Source organism: Sceloporus occidentalis, unplaced genomic scaffold (genome assembly GCF_023333645.1).
Source record: "Sceloporus occidentalis isolate IW3139 unplaced genomic scaffold, rSceOcc1.0.p SCAF_12, whole genome shotgun sequence".
Lineage (NCBI taxonomy): Eukaryota > Metazoa > Chordata > Lepidosauria > Squamata > Phrynosomatidae > Sceloporus > Sceloporus occidentalis.
The window spans coordinates 3,794,549-3,818,586 of record NW_028316992.1 but is presented as its reverse complement, the minus strand read 5'-3'; positions in this window follow the sequence as shown (position 1 = coordinate 3,818,586).

The following is a 24,038-nucleotide window of genomic DNA, read 5'->3' as shown; positions in this document are numbered from 1 at the left end:
AGGTGCTGCTCTAAAATCTTTAGAGCCCTACTCACTCTTGGTTGTCTCAGCAATTGACTGTCTACCAAATGAACAGTCTCAGCCAGGCATTTCCTCAATGTAGAAAGGTTATTGTAACCTTCGACTCATTGTAGAACTGGGATGAATGTGGCTTTCCAGATGGTGTATGACTGTTTCTTCTAGCATTCTTCACCATTGGCTATGCTGGCTAGGGGTAATGAGAGCTTCTGTCTTGCAAAATCTGAAGAGCCATATGTTATGGCCATGCTTAGTGTGAAGTTTCTGCAAAAGGCACCATAGTGTTTTCTTGCTGTCTCATATTAGCACTTTTGTGATAATATAAACCCATCAGTAATAGAGACTGTACATACAGAGGACATCAAAGTAAAATAACAGTAATATTTTCACATTTTGATGGCCTGCAAATTTGATGCATGATTGTATACTGTGATGCTATCACAGTACAGGAGATTAGGGTGTAGGGTGTGGGATCTAAAGCCAGATTTTAAACCATCCATCATCAGAGGTGTATTTTGGCACAAGGTCCAGAAGTTTCACGCCATTCCCCAAAGCTGCAAATGAATAGTTGCCAGGGAAGGGAGTGGTGGAGCTGGCAGTGGCAAAGGGTAGCATCTGGTGGCAGTCTTGGTGCCAACAGCAGTTTAGGCTCAGGAGAATGTGGGTTGGGCAGAACGAGAAAAAATATGGGATGGTCCAAAACATTTTGCTATTTGAAGAATAACCATAAAAAAGAAGAGCTGGCTGATACACCAGCCACACCCCTTCCTAGAGCTGGAGGACCTAAAGATGGTAGCACACTTGCTGGTAATCTCAAGGCTGGACTTTAGTAATACACTGTGCATTGGGCTACCTCTGTACCAAGTTTCGAAATTTCAGTTAGTTCAAAACACAGCAACCAGATAGATTACTGGGACCCCCAGGAGTGATCATATTACACCAACATTCAAATTGCTACACTGGTTGCCAATTAGTTTTTGGGCAAGGTACAAAGTGTTGGTTATTACCTGTAAAGCTTGACATGATTTGGGTCTAGGTTACCTACAGGACTGCCTCTTCCCGTACAAGCCTCTCTGTACACTCAGGTCCTCTGGCGGACATTTACACCAGTCAGCTAGGACTAGGTTGGCAGCTGTCAGCCACAGGACTTTTTCTTCAGCTGTCCCTATACTGTGAGACAACCTGCCAGAAGACATTCAACAGCTGAATATGCTGCCCAAATTAAAAACAAATATCTTCTGTCAAGCCTATCCAGATGATTTTAAACTGCGATTTTTAAGTGATGAATTTTAAATGTGGATTGTTTTAATATTTATGTGTCTTATTTGTCCTTTTAAACTGATGTGTTTTTAGCTGATGTTGTGTATTTGTTAATCTGTTGTTGTTCCCTGCCTTGATCTATGAGGAGAGGCGAGTAAGAACTACTACTACTACTACTACTAATTGATGTCTCTTGCTCACCCAAGGGAAGAAACACTTTATCCAAAGCCATTCAAATTACGCTGGTACATGATACAGAAATTCCCGTCAGCAATAATATTGGTGTCAGTGCTTATACAATAATGTAATAACACTCCAGCAATAATTTGCTACAATACTAGCAAATTAAATAACTAACAATTTGTTGACTTTAATGACATTTAAAATTTGCTGCCTTGGCCACCTCATTATGCATAAAAGGTAAGGCCAACCTTGGCTGTGCATTCTTGCTTTAACTTTTCCTCTTCTTTTCCCATTTCTCTCTTTCTCTCCCTCCTTTCCTTTACCACTTGAAATATTATTATGGTGCCATTGCAGAAGCTCAAAACCCTGAAAAATGTTGCTATATTTCAGGCTTGACGGAGGGAGAAAAACGCCTGTTCTTGCTGTTGTTACAGCGCCAGCCAGAAAAAGACTGGGAGGAAGCTTCACTTGCAGTTCAGATTGTATTCCATAGCAGAAAATTTGTATATGAAATTAATTACTTCCCCACCAAATAAAGCAACCATGGGGCATTGCCAAAACATATGAGTTAAAGAACCATTAGCAATACTACAACTTCAGCAGTTACTCTATTTAGATAAGGCTCTATTAAAGAGACATTGTGGTGTTCACCATACTCAGAATAGGAGTTTTTGTTGTATAAGAAATTAAATTAAAATTAAAAGGAGCCTGAGAGGCAATGAAAGCTGCAGGGCCAAATCTAGATTGTAATAAGTGTTGTAATTTTAAGTATTGCCATTTAGCTGCTAAAAGTGAATTGAACTGATGTCTCAAACATGAGAAGGGCAGGACAAGAGGACAGAATGGTGAATGGTCCGGTTTACTAGAACAAAGCTCTATGTATCTGCTGGCTTTGAGGTCCAAAAAAGGATCTTTTTTGAAGTTTGGCCAAATCTCATCTGTTGCTTGTCAGTGGCATAATTAATTGCTTTTGGTTATGTAATGTTTGAAATGTTTTCTTTTGGTTATCTTCTGTTTCAAAGATGTTGGTTTGGGGAAGGGAAAGACCCCCAAGGACATCAGCATGAACACAAACTATAGCAGATATTTATTTACAGAAAATAACAGCACTAGTTTAAAAAGACTTCCATCAGTCCTGTGTATATCAATACGACCATGGCGTTGACTACTGATGACTACTGACTACATATAACTTACAGGTACACATTTGCAACTGCTATGTATTGATGATCCCTATGCAGCCCCTAATTTAGGGGCTATGTCGGGACATTGAAAGTCCCCATAACCCCACTTACCAGTAAGCAGCTGCAACTATTACTCATTCCCCTGTAGCTTGGGAAGCAGTTGCCTGATGTCCCTCCCTGCCTCCCATGTAAAGGGGATTTGTGACAGGGGTCTTTTTTCTGGTTGCCATGCCAGAAATCACTCACAGGAAGGTATTGGAATGTCAGGCACTGCTTCTCAATCAACAGGAGATTGGGCCCCTGTCCATCACAGTAGCTGCTTACTGGTAAGTTGGCTTTGGGAGGCTTACGTTGGAATTCACTATGTAGCAACATCATCATGGTTCTATGTAGTACACATTAGTTGTATAGGATTCTGGCAAATGTTTCCAACACTGAACCATATATATGGTTAGCGTGAAAGCCCAACCCAAGCCACTTGTACGTTTAAGGAAGAAAAAAATGGTGGTAACAGAAGATCAAGAGCTTTGGAAAAAAGAAGTGCAAAAGCATGGGGAAGGAAGGAGTAGAAGAGGGAAGTGGGTGACTTTGAACAAAAATGGAGAGTATGCCAAAGCAAGTGAAGTCTCCAAAGGCATGTAAAGACACATGTTCTAGATTCTTAAGTCATATTCTCACTTTTTAAGTCCAGTATTAGTGACTCTCTTTCTTCATTTGTTCGATGAAAAGTTCCAGAATGCACAAGTACTGGCCCTCCAGATATTGTTGGACAAGAGTTCCCATCATCCCTCATCACTTGCTGTACTGATTAGAGATGATGGGAATTGTATCTGGAAGGTCCACCATTTCACCTAAACCAGTGGTTTAGCTGACCTTTTGTTAAATTTAGCTAAATATGCTTTGCCTGAATAATTATATTTTTAATCTGAAGAAATAATATAAAATATATTCAGTGTATGTCAGATGGCAGGATTACTAAACATAAATAATGCTACACTGAACCATTTACTCACAATGTGTTTTGATGTAGTGTCAGGCTAGGACCAGGAAGGCCAAAGATCAAAACTCTATCCACCCATGAGGCTTTCTAAATAGCATTTGATCAGACTCAATCTCTCAGGCTAACCTATACCATGGCACTGTTGGGTGAATAAAAGGCAGGGCATGTACAATAATCTGAACTCCTTGGAGAAGGTATGGAACAAAAATGGTAAGATATGAGTAAAATTTGTTAGGTTTATCTACACTACCCAGAGGTCTTTTGAAGAAGGATGGACTTAAATGTTGAAAAATTCACTTTTAGAACACTATTACAAGCCAGCCTTCTTGAATAATGTGAAGTATGAATTTAAAATGCATCAAATTTATGCCTGATGGTAGAAAGACTAAGCTATAGCTATGGGATATAGTGGAAAATATGAATTTTCCAAAGGTGGAGAAGTAAGCATTTGGAAATAGTTTGTTGTACAAATAGAAAGAGCAAGTGCAAACATCCACTAGAATTGTAGATTGCTTTAAACAAACAACGTCTCGCGCTACAAGATCAAATATATCAAACCACTAGAAAAGCAATTTCACAGTGTAATGAACAACAAATGCATAGAGGGTAAAGTTGTTTTAATTAAATGGCAAAACTCTCAGTTTATCCCTATCGATCTTGCCCAAAGCCTGAGTAATCAGGCTTTGTCTGAAATGTGAAGAAGTTCAGGCCAGTTCCTACTAACCTCAAGAGACACTCCATTGACTCCATTGTGCTTTAGATCTTAGCCTAAAAAGGGTTTAGTAGAGAACCTAACATTTGTGTTTGTTTGTTCGTTTAGCTCCTGTTTTATTTAATAGCTACAAAGCTATTTACATATATTAATTTGTCTAATCAAGGGAAACTGAAATTAACTACAGAATACAATTATTAAAACAGTTAAGAGTGTGTCATAATATTAATTGTGTAGCACTACCTCATGCAATTTCACACCATTATTTATTAATTCATGTATTGCACTTATATCCTGCCTTTCTCCCAAAATGGGATCCAAGGGAATACTATCATGATGCCTCGTAATTATTTAGATTTAATAGAGAATGCTTCTAGGGTTTCAGACATGTTTTACCAGCCGCATCTACACTGCAGATTTAATGCAACTTGACACTGCTTTAAGTGCCTTGGTTCAGTGCTATGGAATTCTGAGATTTTTAGTTTTGTGAGATATTTAGCTTTTTCAGAGAGGTCTGGCATCACAACAAACTACAACTCCTAGAATTCCATAGGATGGAGCCATAACAGTTAAAGCAGTATCAAACTGCATTAATTCTGCAGTGTGACAGTAGCCACCATCTCATCATTAAAAATAAAAAGCAGAGGCCACATCATATTTAGCACTTTAGAATTCCAATTGCTAGAAATCTATATTCTTATCGCTAAAACTCAATGGGATTTAAATGTGTTCAGCTTTTTCTAAAACACACTCAACAAAGTAAATTATATGTTTTGAAAGTCCTGGTTGTGATCTAGTAATTCCATACTAAATCCATAATTGTAAATGAGCTAACCTAACTTGCATTTAGACTAACACAGAAACTGGAATGTCATCATGCTTTGGACTGTAGTCCTATCTGCATTTTATGATACAGTTCTCATCTCAAAGATGTTTGCAAAAGTAAACCACTTATAGATTATCCTCTATTCCCCAAATTTCTAGCAGTGCTTAAGGCTTCAGTTGAACCTTTAAAAATACAGTTTTGGCAACCAAAGAAAAGGTGCAGGCAGTTACCAAGGAAATGTGAACATAAAAGGCCTAGGTGTGTGAACATAAAAGGCCATGTTCTGTGTTTCTCTTTTTCTCTTCGTAATACTAGAAATATGGGGAGTGCAGAAAAAATATAATGAAGCAGGTAATTCTTAGTTGGAGGTGAAGATCCCCATTTTCCCTTTCATAGTTACGGCCCTCAGTCTAGAGCCTTGTGGAAAATGGCCATTCAGGGACATGGAAATATGCTAAGAATAAAGAAACAGATTGTGCCTCTGAGCTAGAGTTGGGCTATAGTTCTCAAAATGCCCCAGCCAACATGTCCAAGGACCACATTGTCTAGGGGATTTGGGAAATTGTAGTCTCCTCTCCCCAAAAAAGAGATTTATTTCCCCCCTAAGCCCTATTCTGAGTATTCTTTGCCCACTAATTTACGATTACTAACAGAAACATCTCATAAGTCCTTTTCTTAAAAATCCATTCCTGTTTTCTAGCTGTCCCCCTTTGCTTCTCCACCGGAGCCCGCGGCCAAGCCGCGCTACAGCCGGGTGGCCTCCTCCTGGGGTGTCGGAGGTGCGCAGCTGCGCACCGCCCCGGGAGTGCCACCCACGGACTGCGGAGCACCAGCAGGACTCCTTTGCCACAGGCAGCTTTGGCCCTTGGACGGCAGCCGGAGAGGGGCACTTTAAGACTCTGGGGGGAAGGCTGGGTTGTGGAGCTCGCCAGGTGAGAGCGGCGAGCTCTTAAGCCGCTCGTCGGACCTCCCCGCCACGCCCCCTTTGCTTCTCCACCGGAGCCCGCGGCCAAGCCGCGCTACAGCCGGGTGGCCTCCTCCCGGGGTGTCGGAGGTGCGCAGCTGCGCACCGCCCCGGGAGTGCCACCCACGGACTGCGGAGCACCAGCAGGACTCCTTTGCCACAGGCAGCTTTGGCCCTTGGACGGCAGCCGGAGAGGGGCACTTTAAGACTCTGGGGGGAAGGCTGGGTTGTGGAGCTCGCCAGGTGAGAGCGGCGAGCTCTTAAGCCGCTCGTCGGACCTCCCCGCCACGCCCCCTTTGCTTCTCCACCGGAGCCCGCGGCCAAGCCGCGCTACAGCCGGGTGGCCTCCTCCCGGGGTGTCGGAGGTGCGCAGCTGCGCACCGCCCCGGGAGTGCCACCCACGGACTGCGGAGCACCAGCAGGACTCCGAAACTGCGCAGCTGCGCAGCTGCGCAGTTTTTTACGGGGCTAGGGAAGCTGTGGGTTAGATTGGGCAGAGGATGTCTGTAGTGTCTTACCTCTGCCCTTTATTTGTTTGTGTAGGGTGGGTGGGGGGAGGGTATGGACGGCGGGAATGCGTGGGCTGGGGAGGAAGGGGACGACATCGTTCTGAGCGGAGCTCCTATTGAGGTAGTGTGGGGCAGGGGGAGGTATGGTGGTGGGAGGAGGGACTTGCGTTCCAGGGGAAGGCGAGATGGATGCCTCATATCCATCTCTCCTTCCGGTCCCCCTCCCAACCTAAGGGACCTGAGGGTCGCTCCAACCGTGCCACAAACCCTGTCGCTGCTCCTGTGCAACGCCAGATCAATCAACAACAAGACCCACATCCTCCACGACCTGTTGGAGGACCGTAGTTGTGATCTGGCTTGCATTACCGAGACCTGGTTGGGGCCTGAAGGGGATGCAGTGTGGGCTCAGGCCCTGCCTGCCGGGTTCTCGGTGAAGGACCAGCCCAGGTTAGGTGGGCGGGGGGGGGTGTGTGGCCTTGATACATAGGAACACCGTGTCCCTCACTAGGAACCACATTAGACAGACATCCTAAATCGAGTGTATTTACCTGACCCTCAAAGCTAGGGACAGTCTAGGGATTCTGTTGGTGTATCGGCCACCCCGTGCGCTAACGGACTCCCTTAACGAGCTGACACAGCTGGTCGCTGAGCTGATGTTGGAGACGCCCAGGCTACTTGTCCTGGGTGACTTCAACATCTCACTCACGGCCAGCTATGTTCCACCCGGTGCGGCTCGTGAATTCATGGACACCATGGCTGCCATGGGCCTGTCCCAGCTAATCCAGGGTCCCACGCATTGCGCGGGTAATACCCTCGATTTAGTCTTCTGTTCTGATGTGGAAAATCCGTGGGTGGAAATATCTGATATCTCCCCCTTGCCATGGACGGATCATTTCCTGGTTGAGGTGAAAATCAAGGTCTCTACCCAGATCCCTCCCGGGGGTGGTGGACCTATTAGGATGGTCCACCCTCGAAGGCTAATGGAACCTGGCCGGTTCCAGGAAGCCCTAGAGGGGTACATGGTTGGAAGCGACGGCGATTCTGTTGATGCCCTGACTGGTATCTGGAATACCGGTCTCTCGAGGGCTATACACAGTATCGCTCCCAAGCGCCCTCTCAGACCCGCTTCCAAACGCAAGCCCTGGTATACGGAAGATCTCCGGGCAAGGAAGCGGGAGCTGCGACGGCTAGAGTACCGTTGGCGGAAACACCTTCGCTCACACGACAAGACTCTCCTAGCCCAACGGTTAGAGGACTACGGAGAGGCGATACGAGCAGCAAAGAATTCGTTCTATGGTGCTCGTATCGCGTCCGCGGAGTCGCGTCCAGCAGAGTTGTTCAGGGTAGTCAGGGAGCTAACTCAGCTCCCTCCTGCCCCGAACCAGATCCTGGAACCTTCTAAGGCCTGCTGTGACTTATTTAATGACTTCTTCGTGGATAAAACTTCTCGTATAAGCGAAGGTCTTAACGCCGACATTCAGGCAGAACCTAACGTAGAGGCGTCCAGGGCCTCCGTGGACTTAGTTAAGCTGGATCAGTTCGAGTTGGTTAATACCGAGGATGTGGACAAGATCCTCGGAAGCGTTCGGAAGACAACCTGCTCTCTCGATCCCTGTCCCTCGTGGTTAGCAGCCCAGGGGGGACCGGTTGTAACCTCATTGTTGCACCGGATAATTAATACATCTTTGAGGGAAGGGCAATTTCCATCTGTTCTCAAATTGGCCGTGGTAAAACCTTTGTTAACAAAGCCCTCCCTCGACCCCCTGGTGTATAATAATTATCGGCCTGTTTCACTGCTGCCATTCTTAGGGAAGGTGATCGAGAGGGCGGTTGCAATCCAGCTTCAGGGGGTCTTGGATGAAACGGATTATCTGGACCCATTTCAAACTGGCTTTCGGGCAGGTCATGGGGTTGAGACGGCCATGGTCGCCTTGGTCGATGATCTCCGTCTAGGCATCGACAGGGGAAGCGTGTCCCTGTTGATGCTCTTGGACATCTCAGCGGCTTTCGATACCATAGACCATGGTATCCTTCTGGGACGCCTGGCAGAGGTGGGGATCGGGGGCACTGCGCTCCAGTGGTTCCGGTCCTACCTCTCCGGGAGGTCCCAGATGGTGCAGCTGGGAGACGTGTGCTCCAATGAGAGGCCCCTTAAAACTGGGGTCCCTCAAGGGGCCATTCTGTCTCCCATGCTATTTAACATTTACATGAAACCGCTGGGAGAGATCATCCGGAGACATGGGGCGCGGGGTTATCAGTACGCTGATGACACCCAGATCATTTTCTCTATGTCTCCGACTGATGCAGTGACCGAGGATGGCGTCTCTCCTCTCGTGGCCTGTTTGGAGTCAGTAATGGGCTGGATGAGGGAAAACCGACTAAAGCTGAATCCAGAGAAAACGGAGGTACTCGTGATAGGTTCCCCTGGTCCAGGAATGGCGGTGGTTCCACCTGTCCTGAACGGGGTCACGCTCCCTGTGAAGGACTCCGTGCGCAGTCTGGGGGTGCTTCTTGACTCGTCCCTTCACCTGACTGCTCAGGTGAATGCGACGGTCAAGAGCACCTGTCATCAGCTTCGGCTGCTTCGCCAGCTGCGCCCATACCTGACCCAGAGGGACCTTGAAACTGTGGTACATGCCCTGGTAACCTCGAGATTGGATTTCTGCAATGGACTCTACATGGGACAGCCCTTGTACCTAACCCGGAAGCTTCAACTGGTGCAGAACATGGCTGCAAGGCTGGTCACTGGCACGTCCAGGGCCAGCCATATAACACCGGTTTTAAAAAACCTCCATTGGCTGCCCATTTGCTTCCGGGTGCAATACAAGGTGCTGGTAATGACCTATAAAGTCCTAAATGGCTTGGGCCCAGGTTACCTGAAGGACCGCCTCTCCCCATACATTCCGCCTCGCACCCTCAGAACATCTGGGCAGCAACTCCTTAGGGTTCCCGGGGCGAGGTTATCCTCCACTTCTAGGAGGTCTTTCTCCATCGCCGCCCCGGCCCTTTGGAACACGCTGCCCTTAGAGCTCCGCTCAGTCACCTCCCTGGCCCAATTCAAGCGGGAGTTGAAGACCCACCTGTTTGGCATCGCATTCCCTGACTAGTCCTTATAAGCCCCCCCCCGCCATATGACCGCACAGACAATGGGTACCTAACCTAGGGGCATTTGTTATTTGTTATTGTTTTTTCTTTTTGCGCTGATTGTATTTTTAACACTGTATATTTGAAACTTTTTATGTAATTTTTATCTCTTGTGAACCGCCCTGATCTTTGGAAGGGCGGTATATAAATAAACCATTTATTATTATTTATTATTATTTTTCAGCAACCTAACTTATTTTAGTGATGGGAAAGCCTTTTAGTTGTTGCCACTTTAGACCATCTAGAATCAGAAATCCTTTCCGACTGATGGCAAATTCTCCAGAGGCCAGCTGGTAGATCAGCATTTATCTCCAGTCTAGCCCTGTTACATGGCATTATTCTTGCCAACCATTTCAGCAAAACACACCTCTTCTTATATAATTGGACATTATGCCTGACCTGCTTTTAGCAGATGTTACTGCCTTGCAGGGAAATACCCAGTGGTAGCGCTTACTCCTGATTCACATTGGCAGGTGTGAGAGCCTGCCTCCAGGACTGTGTTGACCAGAATTTCAATGACAGTACACTCCTCTGGAACCAGAAAACCTAGCAAGGAGCTTAGCCTGAGAAAAAAGCTGGCTTGAAGCTTCTTATCTGGCCAATACATTTTTTCTTGCTAACATTTATTTATTTATTTATTTGCCTCAAGCTTTGGGTTCACCACCTCTGGTTGAAAAATTGCAGCAATATGTCTTAGACAGGCAGCAGCTCTCTTTTAACTGAGGTGTCTGATCTCCCTGTCTCATAACCAATATGCCCCTTGTTACTGTTAGCTGCCCTCGAGTTGGTTTTGACTCATGGCGACCCTGTGGATGAGACATCTCCAAGAATCCCTATCCTCCACTGCCCTGCCCAGATCCTGCAAGCCCTTGTCCATAACCCCCTTGACTGAGTCTATCCATCTGGTTTGTGGTCTTCCTCTCTTTCTTCTACCCTCTACAGTTCCTAGCATTGTTGTTTTTTCTAGTGATCTGTGCCTTCTCATTATGTGGCCAAAATACAATAGACTCAACTTGATCATCTTTGCTTCCAAGGAGAGCCCTGGTCTGATCTTTTCAAGGAGCCATTTGTTTGTCGTCTTGGCTGTCCGTGGTATCCTAAGTACACTTCTCCAGCACCACATTTCAAATGAGTTGATTTTCTTTCTGTCTGCTTCCTTCACTATCCAGCTCTCAGGCAAGTTCATAGAGGAGGATACAGTCCTTCAGATAGCCTGGATGTAGATTGTATAGTGCTTTATAGGTTATAATAACCAGCACTTTGGATTGTGCTCAGAAGCAGACTGGTAGCCAGTGGAGCTTTTGTAGCAAGGGATCATGTGGTGCCTGTAATCAACCCTAGTTAACAGTCCTGCTGCAGACTGTTAATTGCATACTGAACTGATATGCTGACCTGGATAGGGCAGCCTTTAGTCTAATCTGAAAGGGCTCTTTCTCTGGTTCTTAAGGGTGCCTCTCTGTTTGCTTGTGCTGTCTTGAAACTGGCTGAAATCCAGTTCAATTAGACAGTGTAACTCTGATTAACTTCTGTTGGATTTTAATCAGCCCAACCATGTAGAAGATTGCTGCCAAAGGGAATCCATCCATGCTCACTTAAGAACATGAGAAATACCATGTGGTGTCACTCCAAAGGCTCATTCTATACAGAAATCCATTTTTTACAATAGCTCTCTATTTCTCCTACCCCTGATTGCAGAAAATCATTCCCTGGTCTTGTCTTTCGGCTTCTCATAATGAGGGGTGTATAATATCTGAATTCAGGAACATATTTGTCGTGTTCATTTTTGTTTTGCTTTTACAGATAATAGCAGAGGTACAGTGCACCCTTCAAATTAACTTCATCGTTTTCTCCAGCGTCCAGTAAAATATACCGTAGCAATATATACCATGTGCTAATAGTATAGTCCTATGCAGGTAGCTCAGAAGTAAACCTTAAGGAGTTCAATTGGATTATGTTTGTAAAGAATTGCAGCCCTGATGCTTCTTGAAGGATCACTTCCCTTTGTTTATTCAGAACCTGTTGTAAACCAGATTTCTGGGGTAATACTGAATTTTAGAGTTGTGGAAATGTATCTGTGATTTCACTTTGTTAACTCTCCACATTCCTACCTAACTTTATAAATATCTGTCACTGCTTCAGTAGTTGTTTGGCTGAATATGGTTATCTCAGGCCCTGTTTATTGATGGCTTGCCTAACCAAGCTTAACCAAAACATTGCCTCTAAATGCTCACAACTTTCTCTAGAGTAGGAGTTAGCAAAACCAGTGGCACATCAACGTGAGTGGCTCCTACGTTACAGAGTTGACACAGCGGCATCACTAGGGTCAGCATCACCTGGTGTGATAACTCATGGTGTCACCCATCCCCATTGACCACCTCCCATACCACACCATACGAAATCTTTAGCAATCTTTTTTGTACTAATGTTCCTCGTAAATCATAATTCCTGTATATCATTATTCTCATTACGGGAATATTTATGACAAAAATAATTAGCAAAATTAAAATGATACCGGGTAAAGTAAAAATTTGGTAAGCTTTGAATTTTAATTTTTTTAAAAATAATAATATTTTTTTAATTTTTTTAAAAAATATTTTTTTAAACAATTAAAATTTTAACTTTGTTAAAAATAATCTGGGGTCTCTCCTTTCTCCTGTCATTGAGCCTTCCCCAACTCACAGCATTTCTTTAGTGTTTTAAAGGGCACAGGCAAATGCTACAACCTATTTCTGCCAAAAGGCAGATGTTTGGGGAGCAGTGGTGTCACCCCCCCTTAGGATGTCACCTGTAGCAGCCCACCCACCCACCCACCCCACACCTCTAGTGATGCCCCTGGGTTGGTGAACCTTCTGAGGATTTTACTCTGAATTTTTAAGGACTTGTCCAAGGTGAGGAACCTATTGTTCAGGGGATCAGGTTCAACACTCTGGATAATTCTTTTAAAGCCTGGACTAAACCATAGAGCAGATTCACAGCTTCTTTTCACTGGGGTGAACGCAAGTAAGCATCTATTGGTGCACTGCTGAATGATGCACAGTAAGATGGTTAAGAATCTCTAGCATTTGCTAAGTGTTGTGGAGACAGTGTCTGAGAATTGTGTGCCAGTCCAACTGACTTAGGCAGCTACCCTACCTTAATTCTAAACATATGCCTTTTGATCCCAGATTCAGTCGATGAATTCTGGGATTCTTGTAAAAGGCAAAACTGCAAGCCTAGAATATGCTTGCCCCCTATAATAAACCCTGCGTGCATCTAAGTAATTCATTGGCCTGTTACAGACTGCCAAAATAAAGCTGCTTCGGGTCTCTTTGGAGGTATGCTGTTTAAATGATGCATGCATCCAAAGAATCCGGAAGCTGCACCAAAGCTGCACTCCAGTGCTTAGGAATGGAGTGTGGCTTTGGCGCGACCTCCGGACTCTTAGGACCCATGCATCATTTAAATAGCATACCTCCAAACAGACCCGAAGCAGCTTTATTTTGGCAGTCTGTAACAGGCCATTGTCACTAGCTAAAAAAATATATGCAATTAGACAATTGGACAGATGTGAACATAAGGGCCTGAACAGACAGGCCAAAATAAAGCTGCTTCAGGTCACTATGGAGATATGCTGTTTAAATGCTGCATGCATTCTAAGAGGCTGGAAGACACACCAAAGCCGGAGTGCAGCTTTGGTGCAGCTTCTGGCTTCTTAAAATGCCTGTGTCATTTAAACAGCATTCTCCCAAAGTGACCCAAAGCAGCTTTATTTTGGCCTGTCCGTTCAGGTGCATTAATCTGTCTTGCATACAAAGAAAATGAGAATTTTAACATTTCCTTGTGTTGATTCTTATAGAGTGATGCTTCCATTGAAGTTTTTGTTACCATCAGTGACATCTTGTTTCACACTGTAACTGGCAAGGATTGGAGAAAAGAGGAATGGCAAAGAACTTGGCAAACTCTTTCCTCCTATTTCCACCCCCTAGAAGCTGCAGTCCTAGATGTATGTCTGCTGTATCCCTTTGCACCAGGCTTCTGCTGTGGTTCTTAAATATCAGCTATGCTTATAAGAAGTCTTAATAAACTGGCAGTGCAAATATGGTAGTATGAGTCTGATAGCCTTTAGGGCATTTAGTGTTCTCTTTCTTTCATCAAACGTGTCATTCTAATTGGACTTATTCATTATTAGGGATTAATTGAATGATAGAGGATTTGAACAGAGTCTTCAGATATGCACCAAAAGGCTTTGATAGCAAGTATATATTTTCAGGATTTAACATTATGATTCTATAAATAATACAGGGTGATTAAAAAAAAAAGAACAGCTTTATTTTTGCACCATTCTTTTTTGAATCACCCTGTATGTTCTTCAACTAGTTTTTAATCCATGTTCCTGCATTTGCAAGAGACACATACATTTCATATATATGCTGAAATACAAAAGCCATGCTATCCTGTACCATTGCTAAGGTATTCAGTAGCACCTTGAATGGTCTTGAGAGTCTTTGTTCATGAATTCTGATCAAGCACTTACAGAGGGAGGCTAAATGGCACGGACAAAGGCAAACTGCAGGAGGCAACTAATGGTTAGTTAGCTCTGACTTTCTTTTTGCTTTTCCACATATACATATTCAGCTACTCACTTTCTACCTCCTTAAGCTCTGCATGGGATGAGTAGATAAATGGAAATAAACCCCTACATTTTCAGATCTGTTAACAGAGACAGAGAGATGTATCAGCTATAGAACTAGAAATACTGAGACTTGTGACCATACTTTGCTCTACTACAAGGATGGAATATTTTCAAGACAGGGATGGGGGCTGTCCTCACTTGACCCACCAGCATCATCTTTGTCCTCTGTTTTAAAGCCTTTGAGTTCACATTTCTTCTCTTGCCATCAAATTTAGGCCCCCTATCTTATAGCACAGAGTATTGATGCAGATAACTATATTTTAGCTTTCTAAGAAAGAGGATTTAACTAGGTGATGGAGCATCCTGAATTGCAAACACACTTTTTTTGTGGGCAGGGGGAGAACCAGGTTGAATCCATAGTCAATATTGAGCCTTTAATAGTGGGATGTTCCAGATGAAGGAACTTTGAATAATTTGTGTAACATAAGTTAGTGTCACTTCTTGATGTTTCTCTTCCAAATGCTCTTCTTTCTCAAAATACTCAAATGCTGGCCTATTTTGGTTCATTTAGCAGGTGTCTTGCCTCTGACAGAGAATCTTCTGCTATGCTGGTATGGCTGTTTTTGACTTTGGAATGAGATTATCCTCCTCCCTGTACACACACACGTGTGCATGCATGCACACATGCATGCACACATGGTCTTCCTCTTTCTTAAAGGCTTATCAATAGCAGAATAGCATGGAATAATGCCAGGATAACATTACCTTTGGCTGGCATCTCCCACATGTCATCATTGCTGTTTTGTCATCATAGAATGGGAGACAGGTGTAAAAGCTTTTTTTTTTTTCATTTACAGAAATAATCCGATAATAATCTCTATTAACACTTCTGTGTGAAACTTCAATAGTGTTTTCCTGCTGATTTTGGTTGGAGTGGTCAGTGAGCATGCTTTTGGTGAGGTAACCTGTAGTGTTCCAGCAGGGTGTTTTAATACATTATCCCCCTCTCTTGCTTGCTCACTCAGGCGGGTTACAAACCGCCATTTAGTACGTATTCTATACGTACTAGGGTTAGGAAGGGGCGGTGCTTCCGCACCCCCCTAACCCTAGTACGTATAGAATACATACAAGATGGCGGCGCCCTGTTCATACGGGTGCTGCCATCTTTACGTATCGGACGCATAGCGTCCAGACGTGTCGCGGCGCCTATGATGTCGCGAATGCGCCAGCGGCGCCTCGCGACGTCACAGAGGCGCCGCAAGAAGGAGCTCCATTTTGGAGCTCCTTTTTTGCTCCGCGCGGTGTGACTGCTACGACTCCCGCACAGAGCAAGCGGCGGCGGCGGCAGACCGCCGCAAAGCACCGGTCTGTAGCCCGCCTCAGTTCCTATGCAAAGCCTCTGCCATATAGACACACACACTCAGCTCCAATGCAAAGCTCCTCTCCTTTCATATATACACACAGTTCCCCCTCTCTTGGTTCCACTGCAAAGCCCCTGCCTCTCTCTCTGTCTCTTATGCATACATACATTTCCCCTGGGGGAGGGGATGCTGTGGATTTAAATTATACCTCCCAAGCATAGCATGTTTACCAAACAATGAAAAGGGAAGAGGTGGTGAGCAGTTTCTGTGTGTGAAAACACATTAGTGCCAATGGATGCAATGGTTCTGGAAGTGCAAAAGGTAAGAAGGTGAACATGGTTTGCTGTGGTTTTTTTTTTTTTTTTTGCAGAAAACACAGTAATAGCAGGACAGGAGCCTTGTGCAATAAGCTCCTTAGTTATCAGTCTTCTCCAGTGACTTATTTCACACAAAGGAGTGCATGTGTGTATGGGCATTGATTCTGCTCCTAGGTGGATCCAAGCACAACCATACTGTCATAGCAGATTACAGAATCCGTCTTCTAGAAAGCTCTTTCAAAAAATTAAAATTGTGATGAGACATTGAAGGAGAAACAGGAGACTGTGTGAGGACTGTGCAATAGGAACACATTGGGAGGTAAAATGGAGAGAGGGGTTTGGATATAATACCAGGGCCCAGAAAGTCACAGAATCAGTGAGAGGGAAGGGATGCCTTGGATCATTTAACCTCCTACCACTGCAGGAATTCACAGTGAAGTATGCCTGACAGACAACCATCAAATTTCAGCTTAGAAAACTCCAATGAAGGAGAGTGCACCACACACCAAGGCAATCCTCTGAGCCACCTTTTTTGGCCCTAACATAGGTAGAAGTGCCTATGTTACATTTACATTAATATATTATGCATAAGCCCTAAGACTCTCTAACATTTAAAATTCATTTTTGGTTCTGAAGTCATCGTAATTGCCTGAACAACCAAGTGAGGAGCAGTCTGTAACTGCGACAAATTCATAACAGCATCACTAAAGGTTGCAGGGAAAGACTGACTAGTACAGAGGATTTTTATTAATGAGGAATCTAGATATAGAAGTGCCGTTTCCCTTCCTTTCTTTCCTGGGTCTATTTATACATTTTCTGTTCTTTTTAGTATGAGGGGAGCTACTCCCAGAAAGAAGAGAGGGGGCTTCTTTTGTTGCTCATTGCCTCAGGTCATTGCCTCACTCTTCCCAGAGCTGTGCTAGAACACAAATAAGATGCCCAGAACTGAACCAAACTGAACCATGCTGGTTGACCGGCACTGGTAAATATTGTCTTTTAATGTTTTTTATAAAGCCACTTTTCTGTTAGGAATGAAAAAGAAAATGAGTGGAATATTCCTGATAAATCCCATGATCAGTAGAACTTCCTTTGGATTTCTTTGGGGGGGGGGGGGGAACAGGGTATATAGTACAGAAATCCCCTGAGTGACTGGCACATTTGGTCTTTCTGGATGAGCCCAGTCTCTCCATCTTATCTGCCTTTAGGGTTTTTTTCTCCTTCATTTACCTCATACTGATTCCACCTTCATCTTTGTTGGAACCATTGCCTCCCAATGATTGGATTAAAAGGAGAAAGAAAATTTGGCTCCATCTAAATACTGATTTTAAAGCCCATTTTGAGGCTACTTCTTACAACAGTGCAAAGCATCTATAGGTCCCCGTGGATGGCCATGGGCTTCATCTAGGTGACATCTCTCTGTTAATGTAGAGTCCCTTTTACCCCCCCCAAAACCAGGCGTGGCTCAGGAGATAATTTTGATGATCAACTCTTCTCCCCATCCCCCTGTTTCTTTAGTTTCCCATCTCAGCTTCCAGAACTGATCCAGTAAGTGAGATATTTTTGAAAGTGTAAGAGATGTCATGGCAGCATGAATTAGAAAGAGGAATCAGTGAAAACCAGTCCCCCTCTGTTTCATTGATGGGTATCTCCTCTAGATCTAAGAGCCTTCAGCACTGGTACAGATTGGCATGAAAAACACAATGCATGCCCCCAAGATGCCCAGAAGCTGGCTTCACACTCTGACTTCAGGGCATTCTGGTGGCATGACATTTACATGCCGCACACTGCAAGAGCGGCGCAAAGCCGTGGCAGAGGGGAAAGCTGGATTTCTGCTGGCTCAAAAAGGAACGCCATTTTGCTGCTTCTTTTTGGGCCGGCAAACTGCATTATTTCTGCAGTGCAGGTGCAGAGAGAGAGAGGGAGAGAGAGAGAGAGAGAGAGAGAGAGGTGAAGCAATAAATACTAAGATAACTCTTTTAGTTTATCTGGGAGATTCAGTGTATCCCAGGATGTAGTGATGGCTCCCTACTTTGGTAATGGCTATCTATAATACAGATAGATATATAGATACATAGCTACATATTGTCCTGGCTCTATTTGTTGTTGGGCAATTGGAAATGGGGGTACAGTTGCTCTTATGTCCTGCATGCAGGTTTCCCAGAGGCAGTTGGTTTGCCAATATTAAAAACAGGATGCTGGAATAAATAAGTTTTTGTCTGATCCAGCAGGGATCAACATACATTGTGACAACCATTGCAAGGAACTGGAAAGAAATCTCTAAAGGAAGAGACTTGCCACCCATATTTAATTTTTTTAATATAACCTGAAAGAAGTGTGTTTTGAATTTTATTTAAAACAAAAAAGATGAGGTTGCATGCTAAATAGTTATTTCCCTAAACAGCCAGGAAATTCTGACAAAATATGAAAGTAATGCGGGGGGATAAGTCTGTACTCCATAACAGCAGAAGAAATATGAAACTGGGGTAGAATGACAGCAATTACTGAATGCTACAAAAATTTCTATGGGTTGGTCATCTATACTTTAGCACATATTTAAGAAGCAAGCAAAGTATGTTTCCCTATGGTAAGCTATTATATTTGTTAATTGAATGGATATCAGGGGAAATGACACACTCTAAAATCCACTTACATGATCTGTATGGTGCCCTAATTTACCAGCAGTAATTACTATTATGTTTCATTTCAACACAATTTTCACCTGAGAATTTTGTCACAAGATTAAGGTTGCGTTTATAAAGGCTCATTTAGAAAACACTGAACCATTCAGAAATGGTAGTCATTCAGGTGTCTTCATTAAATTCAGATAAAGGGGGAAATCCAGTGTAATAGCCTTTTACAAAGTGGTTTTTAAAAAGGTACACAGTCTAAACGGATTTGGTTCAAAATTTTCTAGGTAAACCTTTATTTGACCTTCTGCAAAATCAAGGTCCAACAATAACGATCACTGCTTTTTAAAAATATGACCGTTCTAAACATGTTTATAATGTCCCTTAGTGTACTATAGACTAGTTATTCCTCATGATATTTACAATTAAGACTAAGCTGAATTTTACTAGGATCCAGTTATATCAAAATTACCATTTTTGGCAAGGGAGACTTTTTTCTTGAGACAGATACTCAAACTATGGAAGAACTATTGATTTAATTCAACTCCAGGAGACACAAAATGGATGGCCTTTAAGCAGCACCCATTTCTTTTACTCCTGTCTCTTGAACAGGTCCAGAGGTTGGAAAAGTTACTTTATTGGACTTTATTAATCCTAAATAAAGTTACTTTATTAATCTTAGAACTGCCACAGTAAGAGGGGGTTTTAGTCATTGTAATCTATGGAAGTAATCCACAAGATCCCACAGCACATTGGAGGCTTGAAACATACCTTCCCATAGCATAGCACAGCATAACATAACCCTGACTTCCTCATATCAGAAATTTGGAGGCAATGCTTTGTAACCAGCATGAAAAGCTGTCAAAACCTTGAAAACATCACGAAGAACAGAATTTTTTTAAAAATAACATTGAATGTGCACCTCCCCCCCAAAAAAGAACCTCTACTCAGCCTGAGTGGCGTATATTTGCACATACAAACTTAATTTGGCAACCACAGGAAGAGGGCTCTTGTTGTTGTTTAATGCCTTCAAGTCATGTCCAACTTATGGCGACCCTAAGGTGAATCTATCATGGGGTTTACTTGGCAAATTTCCTCATCCTTTGCCATGGTCATCCTTTGAGAACTGAGAGAGTGCGACTTGCCCAAGATCACTCAGTGGGTTTCCATGGCCAAGCCCAGATTCAAACCCTGTCTCCAGAGTCTCCTAATTCAGCACTCAAACCACAACACCACCCTGGGCATAAACTCAGGCTTCAGTTAAAAACAGCTGTTTTTTGTTGCCTGAAGTATGCAGTAGTACCCAAAGTTGGTCAAGTTATTTTTGGCACTTGAAGCAGAAATCCTTCAAGAGCCTCTTCTTAGCACATGTTAAGGAAACTTTTTGGTTCTCTTGAATATTGCTTTTTAAAAAGCATCGTAAAAGCCATGGCAGCTAAAGTGAAATCAGAGTGTTAATTATGTCGTGTGAAAGGCCCTCTGGTATTATGTGTCCTAAATGACATTAGTTTTCATGTTACCATGAAACGGGTAGATTCTTTAAAACTGACTGAAAGAACTTTTATGATCAATCAAGAAGTGAGAACTTTGAAACGAATCAATACAAGAGTGCTGCTATAATTATGAGGCGGCCATAAGGAGGCTGGCTTCATTTTGAATAGGATTCTTGCGAAAAAGACGCATTATTTTTCCCTAGTTGATTTATTATCATGTTAGCAAAGCATTAACAAAGCTGTAGTTCAATTAGGCAGACTATGGCCGGTTACAGACCGGCACTTTAGTGCGCGATGAGCACGCACTAGGGTTACAAAAGGGTGGTGCTTCCGCACCGCCCTAACCCTAGTGCGTGCTCGTCACGCACTAAACGGCGGCGGCCCTTCCATATGGCCGCCGCTGTGAGGACGTCACGGCCACGCTGCCTCTAGATGGGGCGGCGCGGACGTGACGTCCTTGCTCCGCGCCAGGGCGCTTAGTGCGCCCTGAACACGGAGCAGGAAGGAGCTCCGTTTCGGAGCTCCTTCCTGGTTTAGTCCGCTGGGCGCAGCCTTCAGATGGCTGCGCCCAGCGGACTAAAAGAGAAATGGGCCAAGTGGCCCCTTTCTCCTCCTCCCCACTGCCGCGGGGTGTCCTTGAGGCTTGAAGCCCCAGGGACACCCCTTTTCAGGCTGCGGGGAAGCGGCGTTTTGCTGCTTCCCCGCAGCCTGAAAAGCGGCGGATTGGGGCCTCAGCGGCTGCCGCTCTGCATGCTGAGGCCCCGATACACTGGGGAAAGGGGCGGGTGCAGACCGCCCCAAATGGGCGGTCTATAACCCGCCAAAGAGAGGAAATGTAGTGGGAGTAATGAATTCTTATCTTTCATAGCTGCTGTTTATATGAATCTCTGAGGGCCAAATGGTTTGCTCCACTAATGATGGCCAAAGAGAAAGGTGAAAAATCTCTTGTCAGGAAAAGGGAGACCTGTATATTTGCTGGTACAGCCAAATTCATATGTGTTTATGAGTCAGGCACCAAGACTTAAGATTTAAATAAGTCCCAGTGATTTCACTGAGATGGTTAATTATGTGTTTATTTCAGATCTGTTTTAACATTTTCTCTATGTAGTACATGGAAATGAAAAGTTCCTGACTTGGGCTGATTGTTCAAAGTAAAAACTAGCACAGTCATTATCTGGGATTGGCAGAAATGAGTGGAATTCACAATTTGTTGCAAGCAGGCTCAACAAACAAAAGACAAATTGCACACTGTTGTGAGCCAATGATGGAGGCACCTGCCCTTCATCAACATAGGTAACAGCAAACATGTGACAACTTGGCTGAATCTGCTGTTCTTTGGAACAAAGATACAGAAGGCAGGGCCAGATGGTTAGCATTTAATGACAAGTAACTGGATCTTCCTCAGAGAAAGTGCTGAGAATGCGAGATACAGCAAGCCTCCAAAGAAAGGTAACAAGAAAGTAATGCAGTGAGTCAAATAAAATAAGTAAACCAATGAATGGGAAAGTGAATTCATATCAAATTCTACTCTAGTGATAGGTTGCAAATTAGGAAACATAAACTTGGATTTATTTTTAGGCAACATTTTGTTGTATCTAAGCATAAGTGCAGTTTTCCCATTTGAAAAAAATAACAATTGGAATCGATTATGCTTCCTTCCAAAATATTTGTGGGTGTTTCAGTTCAGTAGGCCATTGTAAATTCACACTGGATTCTGCTTCGGCTGAATTTGGTTGCAAGCCTTTAAATTCCATTCAAATGTGGTAATACTCTGGAGGAACTGAGAGGCTTCTTTCTTTTCTTTCAGAACAAGGCCCTGTTTATCAAAGGAACACCTGTCTTGTGTTTACCAACCATTTGGCTGTCAAAATCCAGTTGTTGTTGTTGTTTTAAATGTTATTGTTATTGTGAGCTTTCAAGTAATTTCTGACATGGTGACCCTATTACACAGGGCATTTCCCCCCCCCCCCCCCCCAAATTTGTTCAGAGGGGTATTTGCCATCCTCAAATACTAGATATTAATTTATTGCACTACTCCAAAGAACAACAAACATACAAATTAGATTATGGTTATCATGGGATCAGTTATTTGTTCAAAACATTGTAATCCTGGGTGTTAAGATATGGGGAGGCTACCAAAGTCACATCTGATAAGGATGCAAGAGAGTGCTTCCTTGCTGGGCACTGACATCTACACTGCAAAATTCAAGCAGTTTGACACCACTTTAACTTCCTTGACTCTATCCTACAGAATCCTGGGGCTTGTACTTTGGTGAGGCACCAGATCCCTCTGACAGACCAGGCTGATGGAACCATGGCAAAGTGGTGTCAAACTGCTTCATTTCTTCAGTGTGGAAGAGCTGACAGACTCTGTCTGAGGCTAGGTTTCCTCCTTCTCTGTTGCTGTTCCATGGGTCTTCTGTTGAAGAGATCTTTTATTGTGATGTTTTAAAATTAAATGTTTTTTCTATTACATTTTAATTATGTTTTTGGTTTTGATCTGTGTTTTATTATCCTTAGCTATTTTGTGCATCATTTTTCTTTTTGCTGATTGGTGGAGTAGCACTGAAATAGATAAGGCAGGGTTTCTGAACAGGGTGATTCAGACCATGATTCTGTAGGGCGAAACTTCTAAAATTGATTACTTTTTATTGATTAAAACATATGTAAGCTGTCCATCATCTTTTCAGAGACTAGGGCGGGTGGACAAATGTGATCAAAACAATACGGTGTTCAATAAACACACTCAAATCACTTCACCCAACCCTTTTTCTTGTAAACAAGTCAATTGCTGCAGCTGCTTTATTCCCTTTAACACAGTGTCCTTGTCCATGGTGCTGAAGCCGAATGGCCTTCATGATGAGTTGCTATGTGAACCATGCTTTTTCTTTAAGAAGGAGGCAGTCTGCCTAACAAATACAATTGTATTTTTGCGAATTTTAGCATATAGCCATAGAAATGTGGCATTCCTGTGTTAAACAGAGTAGTATATGCAACGCCTACCTTGAGGTTTTGTCTTCCTTTTCAAGCAGAAGAGTTAGTTAAAACAAGGTGGTTCTTTATACTTAAAGCATCTGTTGGGAATAGACAGAGCTGTTGATTTTAGTTTCTTTCTGTGTTTTCTTTTTTCCAGTCTTACATTTCTTTTGGTTTCCAGACTGGTCAGTTATTTTAAAACAAAAAAGCCTGCACAGAAATCTGTACACATTTTTCTGCTTGTTTCTTTCAGTCTATACAATTTTGTATGCAGTTTTGCCTAATGTATGCATTTTTGTGAATAATGGCTGAAATCCTGTTGGTATGTGAGAAATGTGTAAGCACTGTAACTACAGAGCTGCAGAGTGAATCCTATCCCAAACCCCACAATCCTCACTTACTGGGAAGTAGCTGCTGCGATTGACAGGTATCTGTTCCTCTTGCAATTGGGAAACAGCTAACTGATGTTCCCACCTCTTCCATGAGCAATCTCTATTGTGACAGGCAGAAGAAGGCTCCTGTTGCAATCGTCCCTCATACCAGAATTGCTAGCGTGAGAGATGTATGGGTCCATCAGCAGCTTCCCAATCCATAGGGGAACGGACCCCTGTCAATCACAGTGGCTGCTTCCTAGTAAGTGGGGATTGTGGGAGTTTCACAGTCCCTATGTATTCCCTAAACTAGAGGATTGTGAATACAAAACAGTCATGAGTCTGTAATTCAAGCTTATGCAGTTATGCAGTTTCCCCTGACACAATGCATTTGTATATAGTTGGCCCTGCATATCCATGGGTTCATTATCCACCAATTCAACCATCCATGGCTTGAAAATATTCTAAAAAAAAATATACA